Genomic DNA, 17186 nt, shown 5'->3' with positions numbered 1-17186 from the left:
CGATACAAGATTTTATAGAGGATAAAAAAGCGTGAAGTTAATACCTGTTGACTTCCAAGCAGGATATATTAATTTAAATAATTGTATTTAACTAAAATGACTTTGTATTTTTTAAATGTTAAAAAAGAGTAACTACTGGATTTCTTGCCGGTTCTTCTCGGTAGAATCTACTTCCCGAACCGGTGGTAGCTTCACTTAATTGTAAAATGACGATTCAAAAGTGCTTGTAAATCTTACTTGAATAAAGTTTATTTTGATTTAGATTTTTTGATTTTAGAATACTACTAGATATTTTATTCATTTATAAACCAAAATGACATCAGTATAATACATGTATTTACTAGTGTATATACAATATGAATAACCAATTTAAATGCAAATCAAACCACTCCGTAAGCGAATTACATTATCGCGTTGGACAAGAAAGCATTTGGAATAGGTAGTGTTATAGGCCTTAGACACCTATTCTATCAAGTTCATTATACTAAAGTGCCAAAAGACAAAGGGTATATATGATCAGGTTAATTATTAATATCACTTGTAGAAATTACTGCTGATGATTAAGGCAATGCATATTTTGAGGTGTCAAGCGGAAACAAGCTTAATAAATGAAAGTTAATATAAATACATACGAAGTAAGTTACATAGACCTATTAAGATCACTACGCACATTATTGGTGTTTTTTTTGGCTTGCATTTAAAAAGTATGTAATGTTAATAAAGAATTACGCAATTGTTTATTTAAAAAAAAAAAACAATGTGATGCATATGGATTATTTTTTTAAATCGTTGAACCAGAATCTCCAATAATAAAAGTAAATTACAGCCAAAAAATGTATGCGCTCTATGTAATACTATTTAACTATCAGGCAATGCAATAGTTCACAATGTTATCGGGCATTCTAAATTAAGTTTTAAAAAGGTAATAAATCAGGTTTATCAATAACTCAAACCACTCGTAGCAGCCGTTCGTTCTTTATTCAAATGGTTACCTATGCCTATCAGTTATTCTACTGCCAAATAACAGTATTCAGTATTGTTGTGTTCAGGTTTGAAGGGTGAATGAGCCAGTGTAACTACAGGCACAAGGGACATAAAAACATCTTAGTTCCCAAGGTTGGTGGCGCATTGACGCTGTAAGGAATAGTTAATATTTCTTACAGCGTCATTGTCTTTGGGTGATGGTGACCACTTAACATCAGATGGCCCATATGCTCGTCCGCCAACCTATACCATAAAAAAATGCCCAGCAGAGGTGTGCAACTTGGTAACTGTGACGACAGAGCGAAAAAAAGGTTTTAGTCTATGTATATTGGTATCGATTGAATTCTATGTAAAGAATGTTTGATAATATTAATACACGTGAATTAAAAAATCATCCTCATAACTGATACAATGACAAAGCTCATAGTACACGAGCGACATAAAAGAATTAAATGTATACTGGTGCTACTGAAATGTAATTAAATAATAAGTTCTTAATTTAATCTTAAATATTGAAATCTTAATAATATTAATCAGTAGTAATCTTAATAATATTTTATAATTTAATTAAATGAATGTTATGGAAATCTTGGTCGATAAACTCAAGTTAAGCTTTTCTTAAGTTTAGTATCTCTATAATATATATAAAAAAGTAGCTTGTTAATTTCATTTTCATTTATTTGCCTTTTTTATCGATGAAAAGACTTGACTACTTAAATTCCTATTTGAAAGAATAATAACGATATTTTAAGAAAAAAATCAACATAAGGGTTGTATTAAAGTTAAATGTTAAATTGGTCAATTAGTTTCAATGGCAAATATAAAACAATATCTTTAATCTATAACTATTTACTACAAATACGTTGCAATGAGTCCTTAAAACTCAAATATCGATATCGATGATTCTAGAGCTTCAATAAACTATTAACTATTGGGAAAAACGGATGACTACCTTGACTGTGTATGCATTTGTTTATTTCAGTCCTCCCCTATGCATCCCCGAATAGAGTACAAAGGCAATCGCTGTTGGACTGATTATACTGGAACCTTTGGTTATTTGCTATAAAAAAATAATACACTCGTTCAAATTTTTTTTTCAAATTTATTCGTCAATTCGTCGTTTAATATAAAATGTAATTTTACTTAAACAAGGTAGCCTAACGTAGCGTGCGTTTAATTATGCGTGCGTTTAATTATTCTATTAATTTGATTGTCATTTTTTTTAATATTTATTTTTTAAATATTATGATGTAGCTCAAATCTGCGAACAAAATATGACCTTATATTTTATTTAGATTATTAAATTATTTTCAAAGATTATACATAAATATGTCTTATCTCATTTTTGTTGGCTACAAAGCAATCGATTTTAACTATTATTAACTAGTTTTTTAATTACCATCACCAATTAGCGTCAATAAAGCAATACACATTTTTCATACATGTATTTTTGTAAACAAGTCCTATTGAAAAAATATAATAATATATTCGTGTTCGAGTGTACATGATCTATATATACTTGTAGCTGTATACGTTGACGTGTTAACGGCCAGTGGACATCCGTAGATACAGCAGAAATAAGCGTTTCACTTAACAAGATATCGGGTTTTGGCAGGTTATATTTTAAAGCGGTTTGCGAGGGGAAATTGTGGAAATGTATTTTACAACGATACGTATGGCGTGTCGAATATACGCTTAAAGCTCGTGCACTTTATCGACGTCATAGTAACTCTGTAGGTATGGAAAGATATAGTACGACACAAATGAGATGTAGCATCGGAAAATGCAATGGTATGAAAATAAAACCAATTACTGTCGATTTACACAACCAATAGGAATAGCTCCCTATCGCGCCATTTGACGCTATTCGTCGCTGCAGATTCTCGAGTCAGAGAAAGCAAGTGCATGTAAATCGACGTGTCAAATCGACGAATATATTAGGTCATATGATATTACAAGTTATTACGTTTGTGCAAAGATCATATTCGCATGAGAAATAAATATTGATAATTTGGGCTAGGGTACTCAATTCGGATGTGATCGGTTATACGAATTTTGCCGATGCTACATCTAAGTTGTGTCGTACTATACGTCCATTGACGTGATGTAATAGTTTTACTGGGATATTCTTCTATTGTCGTTTTGATGGTAAAATTCTGGAAAACTTTATTAAAGTAACGTTTTATTCAGTGTAGTAGTAAATAAAACAATAAATGTGGTATTTTTTATTCTTAATATATTTGAAGTATTTTATGAATGAAATATACAGTTCTTGATAGTTTAAACAAAATGACAAATCACGAGGCCTTAGATTATATGAACACGATAAATTTGCAAAATGATGGTTTGATGGTTTGGTTCAATTGTTTACAAGATACAGATTTCAAATCGCTAAAGCGTTCATTTATTCCACATTTATTCCCCTATAAATATTTACTGATTCCATTTTTGAATGCAGTTTTTCCGTGGCGATTAATGATATGAAATTGTGACGGTGATTGTAATATGACACATTTATATCCTAGTCTTATAGAACCCTTGCATTAAAATATATATATATAAATATATTGAGCGTTATTGTAATTAATAAAAATCCCATTTTTTTAAACAAAAACCTTATCCAAAACACGAGCATTTTACATTACATTAAGCATCTCTTCACTAAGTCTTTTAAAAAACTGCCGTGTCTTACACTAAATTATTCAAATTCTTTATTTTAATTAGTATAGAAATGGTGATAAATTATTTTTTTAGATTAAACAACATAGTATTTCTTTTGGTTTTAAATTTACTCCTTTAAACAATATTCTGTCTCTTTCTATTAGTAATCTTAAATGTAATTTCTAATATTTTAAATAAAGTTTATTTAATAAGCTGTGCTTATACATACGCTTAAAACTTAAATTTAATAAACAGGCAGAATATCGAATAAGTCATAGGTATAGTTTAACAGAATGCTAAGAGAAAACTAAGTTCGTGTACATAAGTCCTAACATAACTTCTAAGTAACTCATTTCAACTCAGACAATGCAACGATAGGACGAAACGTATAACTCATTTAAACATACCAACAAAAACATTTGTATAACATTTAACGTTGCTTATACATGTAATTCTATTGAATTGAGCTGTGATGTCTCAGTGGATACAGAGTTAGACTGAAGACTACATATGCGAACCGTCACTGTTTGTTTTTTACGTACCTGTACATGGCGTATGAATTGCTATGTACTTAATATTTATCTACCTAAATACTTTTTTTTATTTGAACATCACATACATTATTCTGATCCCAATATGTGCTAAAGCACTTGTGTTATGGAAAGTCAGAGGTAACGATGGTACTACAAACACCCAGACCCAAGACAACATAGAAAACTAATGATAGTCTACATCAACTTGGCCGGGAATCGAACCCGGGACCTCGGAGTGGCGTGCCATTGAAAACCGGTGTACACACCACTCGACCACGGAGGTTGTACACGTAACTATTAATCGCAATCGAAAAGCTAACTAAATAAGAATCCAAACTTACTCTCATAACATAATCGTCAAGCAGTGTATTTTCTATAAATAAAAAGTGTGAACAATTTTTAATAATAATAAATCAGTTTTCAAGTTTAAGTGTTAATATCATTGTTTATATTATCATTAAAAAACCTAATTTTACAAATCCATCATGTTCCTATAATCTAAAGCCTGATTTGTCATTTTGTTTAAACCATTAAGAACTGTATATTTCATTCATAAACTACTTTGAATATATAAAGAATAAAAAAATACCACATTTATTGTTTTATTTAATACTAAACTGAATAAAACCTAACATAAATAATTCCAGAATTTTACTATACGAAACGACAATAGAAACATATCCCAGTAAAACTATTACATCACGTCAATGGACGTATCTTTCCATACCTACAGAGTTACTATGACGTCGATAAAGTGCACGAGCTTTAAGCGTATATTCGACACGCCATACGTATCGTTGTAAAATACATTTCCACAATTTCCCCTCACAAACCGTTTTAAAATATAACCTGCCAAAACCCGATATCTTGTTAAGTGAAACGCTTATTTCTGCTGTATCTACGGATGTCCACTGGCCGTTAACACGTCAACGTATACAGCTACAAGTATATATAGATCATGTACACTCGAACACGAATATATTATTATATATTTTCAATAGGACTTGTTTAGAAAAATACATGTATGAAAAATATGTATTGCTTTATTGACGCTGATTGGTGATGGTAATTAAAAAAATTGTTTTATAATAGTTACAGTCGATTGCTTTGTAGCCAACAAAAATGAGAATAAGACATACGTATTTATAGTTTTTATATAAATAATTGAATAATACATTATAATATTTAAAAAATACGTAGATATTAAAAAAATGTCAATCAAATTAATAGAATAATCAATCGCACGCTACGTTAGCCTAACTCGTTTAAGTAACATTACATGTTATATTAAACGAATAATGAGAATTGCATAAACAATATTCATGAATAAATTAAAAAAAAAAAAATTGTGAACAAGTGTATAATTTTTTATAGCACATAACCAAAGGTTCCAGTATAATCAGTGCAACAGCGATTGCCTTTGTACTCTATTCGGGGATGCATAGGGGGGGGACTGAAATGAACAAATACATACACAGTCAAGGTATCGGTATTTCCCAATAGTTTGAAGCTCTAGAATCGTCGATATTGATATTTGAGTTTGAAGGACTCATTGCACCGTATTTGTAGTAAATAGTTATAAATTAAAGATATTGTTTTATATGTGCCATTAAACTACCAAAATTAATTGATCTATTTAACATTTCACTTTAATACAACCGTTATATTGATTTTTTTCTTAAAATATCGTTATTCTTCTTTCAAATAGGAATTTAATTAGTCAAGTCAATTCATCGATAAAATGGCAAATAAAAGTAAAATCAACAAGCTACTTTTTTATATATTATAGAGGATACCTAGAAAAGCTTAAGTTTATCGACCAAGATTTCCATAATATTAATTTAATTAAATTATAAATTCAAATTCAAATTCTTTATTTGTAAAATTTTTGAAAACAAAAATTTCGCCACCAGGCATACAAATATAAATTGGTACACATTATTACTTTACATTAATTGAAATATAAAAAAATAATTAACTGCTAAAACATAAAAAAAACAATAATAATAATAATAACAATATTATATATAAAGTAAGATTTCAATGTTTAAGATTAAATTAACAACTTATTATTTAATTACATTTTAGTAGCAGCAGTATACTTTTTTTTATTTCCATTTTTATTTCGCTCGTGTACTATGTAGTTTGTAATCGTCAGTTATGAGAATGATTTTTTTAATCAACCCAGCAATAGAGATTGAGATTGTAACGGACTATACTATATACATGAGAATGAATGTGATTGATTTAATACATTTTTTTTTTAAGTATGTTGTAGAGCAACTATCCGGGTTCAATATAAGTCGTCGGTGAACCATATAAAGCACGTATTAAAATGTAATCAAAATTGGTCGCGTTGTTTTGGAGATATTAAAAACATGCATACATACATACATACACACATAAATACATATACGGAAACATAAAAACATACATAGAGATTACATTGCATAGTAATTGAATACATATACATGTAATAAATAAGGATGATAAAGGAATGGCATTATAATAATAAACATACTTTTTTTTAATATACATTATTGTGGATAACGTTCGTGTAATAAATAATATGTTTCATGTATTGATTTTAATGTTAGACCGCGCCGAATGTCATACTCATCGCCAGGCATATATAGGGGCTATGATGCCCAGCGACTCGGTGCAATTTGAACGCGCGGAGCGACGCGCTCGCTGCACCGGCCGCGTGCAATAATACAAATTATTATTACAAATGACGGTATGGCAGGCCGTCATATAAATGAATGTTCTCAATGAGACATCATATATATTATATAAAATTTAATAATGATATCAATATGATATAAAACGGTTTGATGGTGGCCGTATTGGAAATATTTAATTGCAAATACGTATGTACGGGGCGATACATGCTGATGTCAGAGGTTTACCTCAATGACTATTAATTATGGAATATACTATATTGAAGAGTTTACTCTTCATGTAAAACTGTGTCGATCGACGGACGCAAGTTCGTAAAGCGGTCGTTCTAAGAAATCTATAAATATTGTCAGTAAACAGATTGCATACAAGCATTGTTTTGGTACGATCACAGGTTTGCTGTGATGATTGACGAACATAAGTTCGTGTAACAATTAAAATCTAAACTCTTCAATGTAAAACTGTGTCGATCGACGGACGCAAGTTCGTAAAGCGGTCGTTTTAAAAACTCTATAAATGTTATCAGACATATGCATAAAAGCATACTTATTGGTACGATCACAAAGACGATGATCTATTTGTTTTAAGATTATTATTGTTTAATAACAAAACCTTTATAATATATTTGTATTGTGCACATGCATAATGATCGCGCACGAATACTGTACTGCATATGCTCTGGTGGATTCTTGATGATTCGACGCTTGGTTTGAGGCTGTGCGGCTTGATCGCTGCATTAGTGTCCCTCGTGGCGATGTCGTCTTGAATTTGCTTTGGTGATACAGTTGCGGGGTTTGAGGTTACTGTATAACGTCTTCGGCGATACGGTAGTGTCCCCCCTTCTGTTGCCGAGGAGGCTGCCTATGTGAGATGGTTTCGGGGTTCGAGGTTACTGTATAACGATATGGTAATATCCCTCACTCTGTCTTACTGGGTTGCTAGAGTAGTGTATGTACTATGTGGTACTGAGCTATGGCTGGTTGACGTTACGATGGCGTTGTTGATGTCTTTCATCAATCGGTAGTACCAGTATCACGACCGAATGCTGCAGGGCGTTGCGGAGGCTGTAATAAGCTGAAGTGATACGTTCATGCAGTGACGGGCTCAAATAATGGATTTCATCCAGGCTGCAATAACTATATACACAATCATGGCGCACTAATCGTTTTATACGAGAAGTGTCGTTTGTAGCAAAATGTTCGTCCTTTTAGGGACGCCCCTTTAGTTTAGTGTTAAGAATATCATACGAGACATGAAGTAGGACACCTAATTTAGTTATAAGTCTGCATATCACATTGAAATTGATTATCACATGCAATTAATGATCTGTGCTTTGTGCTGGTTTGGGTAAACTAGTATCGGGTGTGTGCCTGTTGTAGGTTGAAGTTAAGTTTTATATCCACTTTAGGTTTAAGTAAAACGAAATATGTGAAGCGTATAATAGGTTTATAAGCTAGTTAAAGAAACGTACGGTTTAGATATAAGTCTTAGTTTTAAGTTTTAGTTATAAGAGAGTACGGCGATAACGATCACACAACTATACGGTTATGATGTATATTCATACTTTATAATCTACTACGGTAGAGAATATAACAAATTGTGTTATATTCACTCGTATGATTCCTACGCGGTAATCTATGAGTTTCATCGAATTTTATTCCACTATGTTTGGAATTATTACGTATTATATATATACGATATAACAACACTCTGCGTTAGTGGATATTTGAACGAAATACGTATTCCTTACATTAGGCCGCCTGACAGTGCGCTTGAACTGGTATGAGAGACAGTGATTTGATGCTGTGATAATCCAGGGTTGAACCCATGGCTACAGTTTTCCTCAGCGATAACTGGTTTACTATTTATGAGACTTTGATCCTCACATTGATTATTATTTTTGTGGCATTGGCTACTCTTTATACACCTCAGTTACGACTGTGAAAACTACCGAACCACGGTTTAGTTTATAAGTAAGACTATGAGTCTTCTATACACCTCAGCTACGGCTGTGATATCTGCTGGACTACGGTCTAGTTTATTAATAAGACAATAATATTTTATACACCGCAGTTACGACTGTGAAAACTACCGAACCACGGTTTAGTTTATTAGTAAGACTATGAGTCTCCTATACACCTCAGCTACGGCTGAGATATCTGCTGGACTACGGTCTAGTTTATTAATAAGACAATAATATTTTATACACCGCAGTTACGACTGTGCAAACTACCGAACCACGGTTTAGTTTATTAGTAAGACTATGAGTCTTCTATACACCTCAGCTACGTCTATGATACCTGTTGGACTTTAGTTCCACTTTATACGTATATTATTTTACAAAGTGTGTGCGCACTATAAAAGTGCACGTCCCATGTTCGAGGAAGGTTCGCCGATCAATGGTTGGAATCTACTGTTGATGGCGGGCGCGGGGCCAATTCAACCTCCCCCCCACTTTTATATTTTTCAGAATTAGTTAAATATAAAATGATGGGTTGGAGCGACATCCTTCAGCTACTCGTAAGAGGTGCTAAAGGAAATGGGACCGGAATCTCATACATCTGATTATTTATTATTTTTTTTAATTAAACAAATTATTATTATAACACGTATTTAAATGATTAACCTAGTTTTATTTGACTCCGCTATAGTCGATTGAGCATGTGATCTCTGACGCTCTAAAAGAACACGGTTATTACGCATACATAACGTATATTGGGTCCAAACCATCTGGACGAAATCACGAGCCAAAACGCAATTTAAAATAAAAACGTAAAATTATATATTAATACTTTAGGTAGGGACTAGTTACAAGATGGAGATCACTTTTAGACTCGTACCGTGTGGTTATAGCTAAAATCTAATATGATGATAATTACTGAATGACACGAATTAAATAAAATTAAACAAATATTCTTTACATAGAATTCAATCGATACCAATATACATTGATTAAAACATTTTTTTCGCTCTGACGTCACAGTTACCAAGTTGCACACCTCTGCTGGGCACAGGTAACCATTTGAATAAAGAACGAACGGCTGCGACGATTGGTTTGCCAGATTGACAACGTCATGACTACCACCGCCCATGGACATCTGCAACACCAGGAGGCTTGCAGGTGCGTTGCCGGCCTTTGAGAAAGGAGCAGGCTCTTTTCTTGAAGGTTCCCATGTCATATCGGTTCGGAAAAACCGCCGGCGAAAGCTGGTTTCACAAAGTGGTTGTGCGAGGTAGAAAATGTCTAAAAAATCGCGCTGTTGTGGATTTTCGGACATCAAGGTGGTGCGGGTGAAACTTAGAATTTTGACGAGATGTCCGAAGGTGAAATTCAGCAGCCGGGATTAATCCGAACAATTCCTCGGAACATTCCCCGTGAAAAATTCGGTAGAAGATGCAGAGTGATCCAACATCTCTTCGCAAACCCAAAGGATCAAGAAGATCGAAAAGGGCTTGATCGACGATAACTCGAGTCACTCTACGTTGGATGCGGTCAAATGGAAGGAGCTGGTACTGGGGAGCACCCGCCTAGAGGTGAGAGCAGTACTCCATGTGAGGCCGAATTTGCGCCTTGTAAAGTTTCAGGCGATGGGCCGACGTGAAATACTGTCTCGCCTTGCTGAGCACACCGAGCTTCTTTGAAGCCAATTTGGCTTTGCCTTCCAATTGACCGCGGCACTGAACGAGGCTCAAAATATCAACGCCAAGTATTCCGATACTACCAGTAGCGGCTATCGGGATGTTCTCAAATCGTGGAGATACGACAAATGGTGTTTTTTTAGCGGTTAACGCGCAAACTTGCGTCTTTTTGGGGTTGAAATGGACTAAGCCGGCCCCAGTTCGAGATATATATATTATATTGCATTTACTCGCAGCATTGTTTACTCCAAAACCGTGTCATGCGTCCTCATCCTAAAAGGACCATTTTCATCGTAAACAGTACACGTTGAATTTTGCTTTAAATTTGTTAAGCGCATCACTTGTTTTGGAAGTGTTTGTTTAGGAAGCTACTTACCATTTGTTTGGTTAGTTTGTTGGTAGGCAAAGTGGTACCCATTTGTAGCATAACCTATGATAAATATTATTTATAAAATATAACCAGATTAGAATACCCTCATCTCGAATATACATCTGACTATGATAAATACGGAAATATTCTGTGTAATTTAAATTGCAGACACATTTATTTATCTTTATAAAACTATATTTGTCTTTTATATAGGTAGGTGACCTAACATTAACCATACCGGTAATTTTAATCAACTCGAAATTATTCAATTAATAGTCTTATCTGATTGATACGGGTTTAAGTTGCGCATAAACTATCAAATTCTTTTTAAACACGATTTATCATAATCAAATGTCGAAATTTTATATTTATTTATAAGAATATTTACTGACAATAACAACAAATGAATTACGTCAAATTTATACCTCTTCACTTTTAACTTGTAACTTATATATGCATGGTATAGCATATCAGCTTTTGGAAGTAGACAAATAACAGCCTATTAAAATCCAATCTCTAGCAACAATTTCTTATTAATGAGAACGATATAGACCGTAATCCACCAGGCTGCATCATAGCTGAAGGGCCATCGTTTAAATGTATTTCATTTTTAACGGTTTCGACATTTATCTTTTGATTATATTCTTTAATAACAATTATGATAGCATCATCACAAGTTTTCATACTATTATAGTATCTAGATTATGTATGTATATCTGTACATATATCTCGTTGTACATGTACAACAACAACAACAACAACAGCCTGTAAATTCCCACTACTGGGCTAAAGGCCTCCTCTCCCTTTGAGAAGAAGGTTTTGAACATATTCCACCACGCTGTTCCAATGCGGGTTGGTGGAATACATATGTGACAGAATTTCCATGAAATTTTTCACATGCAGGTCTCCTCACGATGTTTTCCTTCACCGCTGAGCACGAGATGAATTATAAAGACAAATTAAGCTCATGAATCAGCAGTGCTGGCCTGGGTTTGAACCCGCAATCATCGGTTAAGATTCACGCGTTGTAACCACTGGGCCATCTCGACTCACGATGGTTGTACATGTAACCGTGTGTAAAAGAGAAATGAATATTATCCCTTCACATGAAATATCGCTATCACAAATCGAAATCTTCCAATTTAGATTGAAAAACGGCTCGTTCCGCTTATTTGTCAATATCAATGTCGAATTGATATACATTTCGCTAAAAATATATGACGGCATATTATTCCTTAAATATTTGATGTTTGATTTACTTTATGTGTCTATCAAAATCGTTTGGGTTGAGTCTGAGATTTTTATCCCTTCCTATTTCTATTTAATGATCTTTAATGCAATTCATTGGAATGTCGGTACGAGTAAATATTCTTATTAATACGTGAAGAGCCGAGATGGCCCAGTGATTAGAAGGCGTGCATCTTAACCAATGATTGCGGGTTCAAACCCAGGCAAGCACCGCTGAATATTCACATGCTTAATTTATGTTTATGATTCATCTCGAGCTCGGCGGTGAAGGAAAACATCGTGAGGAAACCTGAATGCTTCCAATTTCATAGAAATTCTGCTATATATGTATTCCACCAACCCGCATTGGAACAGCGTGGTGGAATATGTTCCAAACCTTCTCCTTAAAGGGAAGGGAAGCCCTAACCCAGCAGTGAGAAATTCACAGGCTGTTGTTTTTGTTGTTGTTATAAATATTCCAATATTGCATATGATTTATGATTAATTATTAAATCGATAAGGCGATGATGGTATTTGCGTCTTTTTAATTTTAAATAATTTACGAATTACATAATCAGTCCAGTAAGAAATGTTTTGACTTAAAAAATAAAAATCTACTTAAAAACTATAAACATTTAACATTAAAAACAATTATCGTTGCTGGTATTCCAAAAAAAAAAAACAATTCGCAATCAAACCGAGACAGTTGAAAAACAATTATGCAAAAATTTAATTAACTCTTAGCAAACAATTGCGACCTCACTCGACTTGATAAAATGTATAAATATTTATTTCTATAATGAAGGTCGGACTGGCTACCTGATGCTAAATGGTCACTATGGCGGTTTTTCTGCACGGTATTACACAGAAACTTACCTTCCAAACTCTACTGGTATTCAACAATTAATCCCAAAATTTTTATTGGCCTAAGCTGGGTTTTGTACTCGGGACTATAAGGGAAATTCTACAGAAATCTCGGGATAATAGATTAATGAAGCCAACAACAACAACAACAGCCCGTAAATTCACACGATTTTTTTTTTAATTCAAAGAAACTGGACTACGCATTTTTAAATAGATTTTCAGTTCGCTTAATTTCCTCTCAAATAATGTTGTAACATTATTTTGGAACAAAACACATTTTCAAACCTAATAGAGACCTTTTATGTTTACTTAAATACTTGCACTGTAATAAATCTATTGCAATCAGCTGTATATTTAGTAACAGTGACCGGTCAGGATGATTACGTATCCCTTGTCAAAATGGTCCACCTTATGATCTGTCTTCACTATCACCCCTAGATATTTGTACTATTAGACTAATATACCTACCTATCTATACTATGAATTTATAACTTCATATAAAAGTGAGTAGGTAGTAACGTCTTAGTTTCCAAGGCTGATGACGCATTTATTTTGAAAGAACTGGTTAAAAATGTATACAGCACTATCTGGTGAACCATTTGCCATTCAATCTACTGTACAATAAGCACACATTCAACAACAACAACAGCAGCCTGTAAATTCCCACTGCTGGGCTAAAGGCCTCCTCTCCCTTTGAGGAGAAGATTTGGAGCATAGTCCACCACGCTGTTCCAGTGCGGGTTGGTGGAATACACATGTGGCAGAATTTCTATGAAAGCGGTGCTTGCCTGGGTTTGAACCCGCAATCATCGGTTAAGATGCACACGTTCTAACCACTGGGCTATCTCGACTCTCAACTCAAATGAAGTCGTCACTCGCTATTATTACTGTTAATACTATACTAATAAGTTGTAACGTGTGTGCAGCACTCTCTTCTCACACTCTCACTTCTCCAAAACAAATTTCAATATCAGCTAAACTGCAAGTCTTACCAAAAAGTAAAAGAAGTTGCTTATTACGAAAAAATACTCAAGCCTTTAGTTAAGTCGAAAAATATTCTATGTTAAGTGCATTTGTTTACAAGCTTCGAGAATTAATTAAATCGGATGATTTTCATGTTTATATATCTCATATGGGACTTCGAATAAATGAAGAGGATAAATTTGACTAATTTTTACCAACGATTAAAATTCAATCAACACAATCTATTTTCAACCGACTTCAAAAAGTAGGAGGTTATCAATTCGTCTATATATTTTTTTATTTGGCTCCAAATATAACAATAACTACGTTATATAATCGTAAATCGACTTTTAAGTAGTCTAATATTTTTAATTTCATTTTACTTAGGAGGACTCTAAAACATATGTTGAATACGCTTTTATTTTTATTACTTTTTAGTGCATATTCATTGGTGTTAAAATAGTGTTGTTAAAATTTTTATTTATAATACTAGTAGTCGCCCGCGGTTTCGCTCACACTGCTGTTTTGGTTGTCATGTGTTAAGCAAATAAGTAGCATATGTCCTTATATGTCCTTTCTTGGAGTTCGAGTTTGATTCACACCAAATTTCATCAAATTCAGTTCAGCGGTTTGGTCGTGAAAGAACGACAGACAGACAGACAGACAGAGTTACTTTCACATTTATAAAAATAAAATATAATATACATAATTATAAATGATCGCTACTTCTTTTACCTAACATATGATAACCAACATCCTTAAACTACTAGTACAAAATAAAGTCAAATGAAGTAATCATTATTGAAACATATAATTTGCTCTGATAAAATATTCATATATAAATACCGTCCCGTTCCTTATAATTTAATTAAATGAAATCCATTTACCATTGCCTGTTTAAACTCGATTGAAACCGATGATCTATAATCCTCTATCATTACTTATATAACATGGGACGCAGTGGTTATACGTCGAAGAAACCTTACTAGTTCAAATCAAGTCATTCGAGGCAAACGCAACTCGACACCACTCCCTAATCCTCTTACAGGCCTTTTTGCGTATACTGCAGACTTTTCAATATTATTAATATTATCAACCTTATTGCTATATACATAAGGATATGTATATGATATGATATATATTCGTGAAGGGTATTTTATATTGGAAATTTTGTATCGGCTGATATGCGTCTTATGCGTACTCATTTCGCGTTCACGGATCATTGAGCCTTCAGATATAGAGTAAATATTTCGGTTATCGCGTCTAAATTGAATATCGTTTAGAAATATGATAAATTAATAGAATACGTTTTGGAATAATTAATATATAAATGAGTTTATATTTAATGATTAACAGAGTAACAAGTACCTATTTTAAATTTTTTTTTAGTTATTAAAGTCGTAAAACATGATTCAAAGAAATTAATGCCAGACATATTTGATCGAGTATGGACCACTATGATCTATTTTGTTTGTATTTGACCCACAACACAAAGGTTAACTGGAAGATATCCCTTTGTGGGATAAGTCCGTCTTTATACACTTATAAGTTTTTAAGGTATATAGTTTTCCGTATTTTAAACATATCCGAGGCATTCAATCAACAAGGCAGTTCATATAACTGACCATATTACTTTCGATTAAAATTTACTAACAATAAACATAACGTCATTATAGAGCGTATTTGTAAATCTTATATTGGAAAAACGTAAGCCGATTTTTGTCCCAGTGATTATGGGGCGGTAGGTACTTAAAAATTCGGTTGTAGTCTCATTTTGAAGAGCTCTATAAATGTGCAGAAAACAAAGAGGATTCTTAATTGCAATTTACCAAATTGTTAAAATTTAACAAAGAATTAATTTTAGAGAGAGGAAACAAAGGTCACTGGCCATTTGGAGAGTGGTTCTACGGCTGTATAAGAAAAAAATAAAAAACGTAATAGAATTAAATAAAATTGTTATCGACAATCTCCAATTCGAAAGGAACCAATGTATTCTATTTGACCTTAGAAATTTCATTTAAATAAGGTTTCATAATTGGCGCCAAATGTAGATGAGTGGCTTGCTTACAATGAAATGAAATCAAAGATAAACCTGTCATAGAATCGGAACTTTCTAAAAAATATTTTGAATAAACGCGGAGTTTCGCGGGAGAGCCACTAGTAAATATTTAATATAGGAGTTCGAGCATTCCCTAACAACGTTAATCGAGTTTAATAGAAGTGAGTTTGTGATAAAACTTGTTCAATTTATGTTGTTTCGGATTGGGAATTTAAAATAACGTTTGAAATGTTTTTAGGTTTGATTATTTTATAAACGAAGTCGTTTATGTTGACTTATTATAAATTAGATTGAATTTTTATTTCGTCTCATCGTTGGTTTTATTTATTACCAATGTAAGAAACACTTATCGTTTCGTTAGAGGTTCAATATTTTTTCAAAATTGGATTCAGAGTCTAAAGGAATATAATGTGTTGTTTATCGAATGGTAATAGTACAGATTAATTAATTTAAATTTAATAACACGTATATGTAGAACATAACAAAAATAAAAAAGCTTTTGGTAGGTCTTTGTGTAAGGCCAGGTACCATTCTCGCATTATACAAATATTCGACCGCCAAATAGTAATAGTGATTTTTGTGTGACGGTTTGAAGGGTGAGTGTATCTACGCAAAGGACATAGTATGTCATAACAGTGCAAAGAATGACGCCTCAATCACGCAACAGTAACTATGAGCAAGGTGAAGGTGGTGAATTTACCAACAAATAGCTCATTTGTCCGTTCACCTGCAAACACCATAAGAAAAATGTCACCCTACTTAGAAAACGCCTTCTCTTTTCTTGCACATGGAAGGTTTCTTAACTCGCTAGTGAAGGAAAACTTTGTCTTCACTACCAAGCACACTAAAAATTATCAATTAAAATTCACTACCTGAAAAGACAAATACTCGTATATGTTTTTTAACCGACTTCAAAAAAGGTGGTTATCAGTTTGACATGTAACATTGTCAGAATTTAATATATAGTAGTAAGAGTATGATGATCCATTTAGGCTTCCAAGTACGTGTGCATAATTTATTAACTGTATGTTTGTCCACGAATTTTTCGAAAACTAAAAGTCGTAATTTAGGTACACTTCAACTTAGGGAACAGTATAAGTTTCATTAAAGTCGGTATAGTACTTTCATAGATATATACTTTTGGTTCACTAGCTATTTCCAATTATAAAGTCCGTTTTATTATTTACTTAATGGCGAACATCAATAA

The 17186-nt window shown here is 33.0% G+C and overlaps 1 protein-coding gene across 1 annotated transcript in view; it reads left to right on the top strand.

Moving 5' to 3' along the window:
* Positions 1 to 17186, top strand: part of LOC124535455 (suppressor of lurcher protein 1-like) — an 82047-nt gene that overhangs the window by 11589 nt on the left and 53272 nt on the right. The window lies entirely within an intron of this gene.

This window comes from Vanessa cardui, chromosome 14 (genome assembly GCF_905220365.1).
Source record: "Vanessa cardui chromosome 14, ilVanCard2.1, whole genome shotgun sequence".
Classification (NCBI taxonomy): Eukaryota; Metazoa; Arthropoda; class Insecta; order Lepidoptera; family Nymphalidae; genus Vanessa; species Vanessa cardui.
The sequence above is the reverse complement of the archived record's forward strand: the minus strand, read 5'-3'. Positions and strand labels throughout refer to the sequence as shown.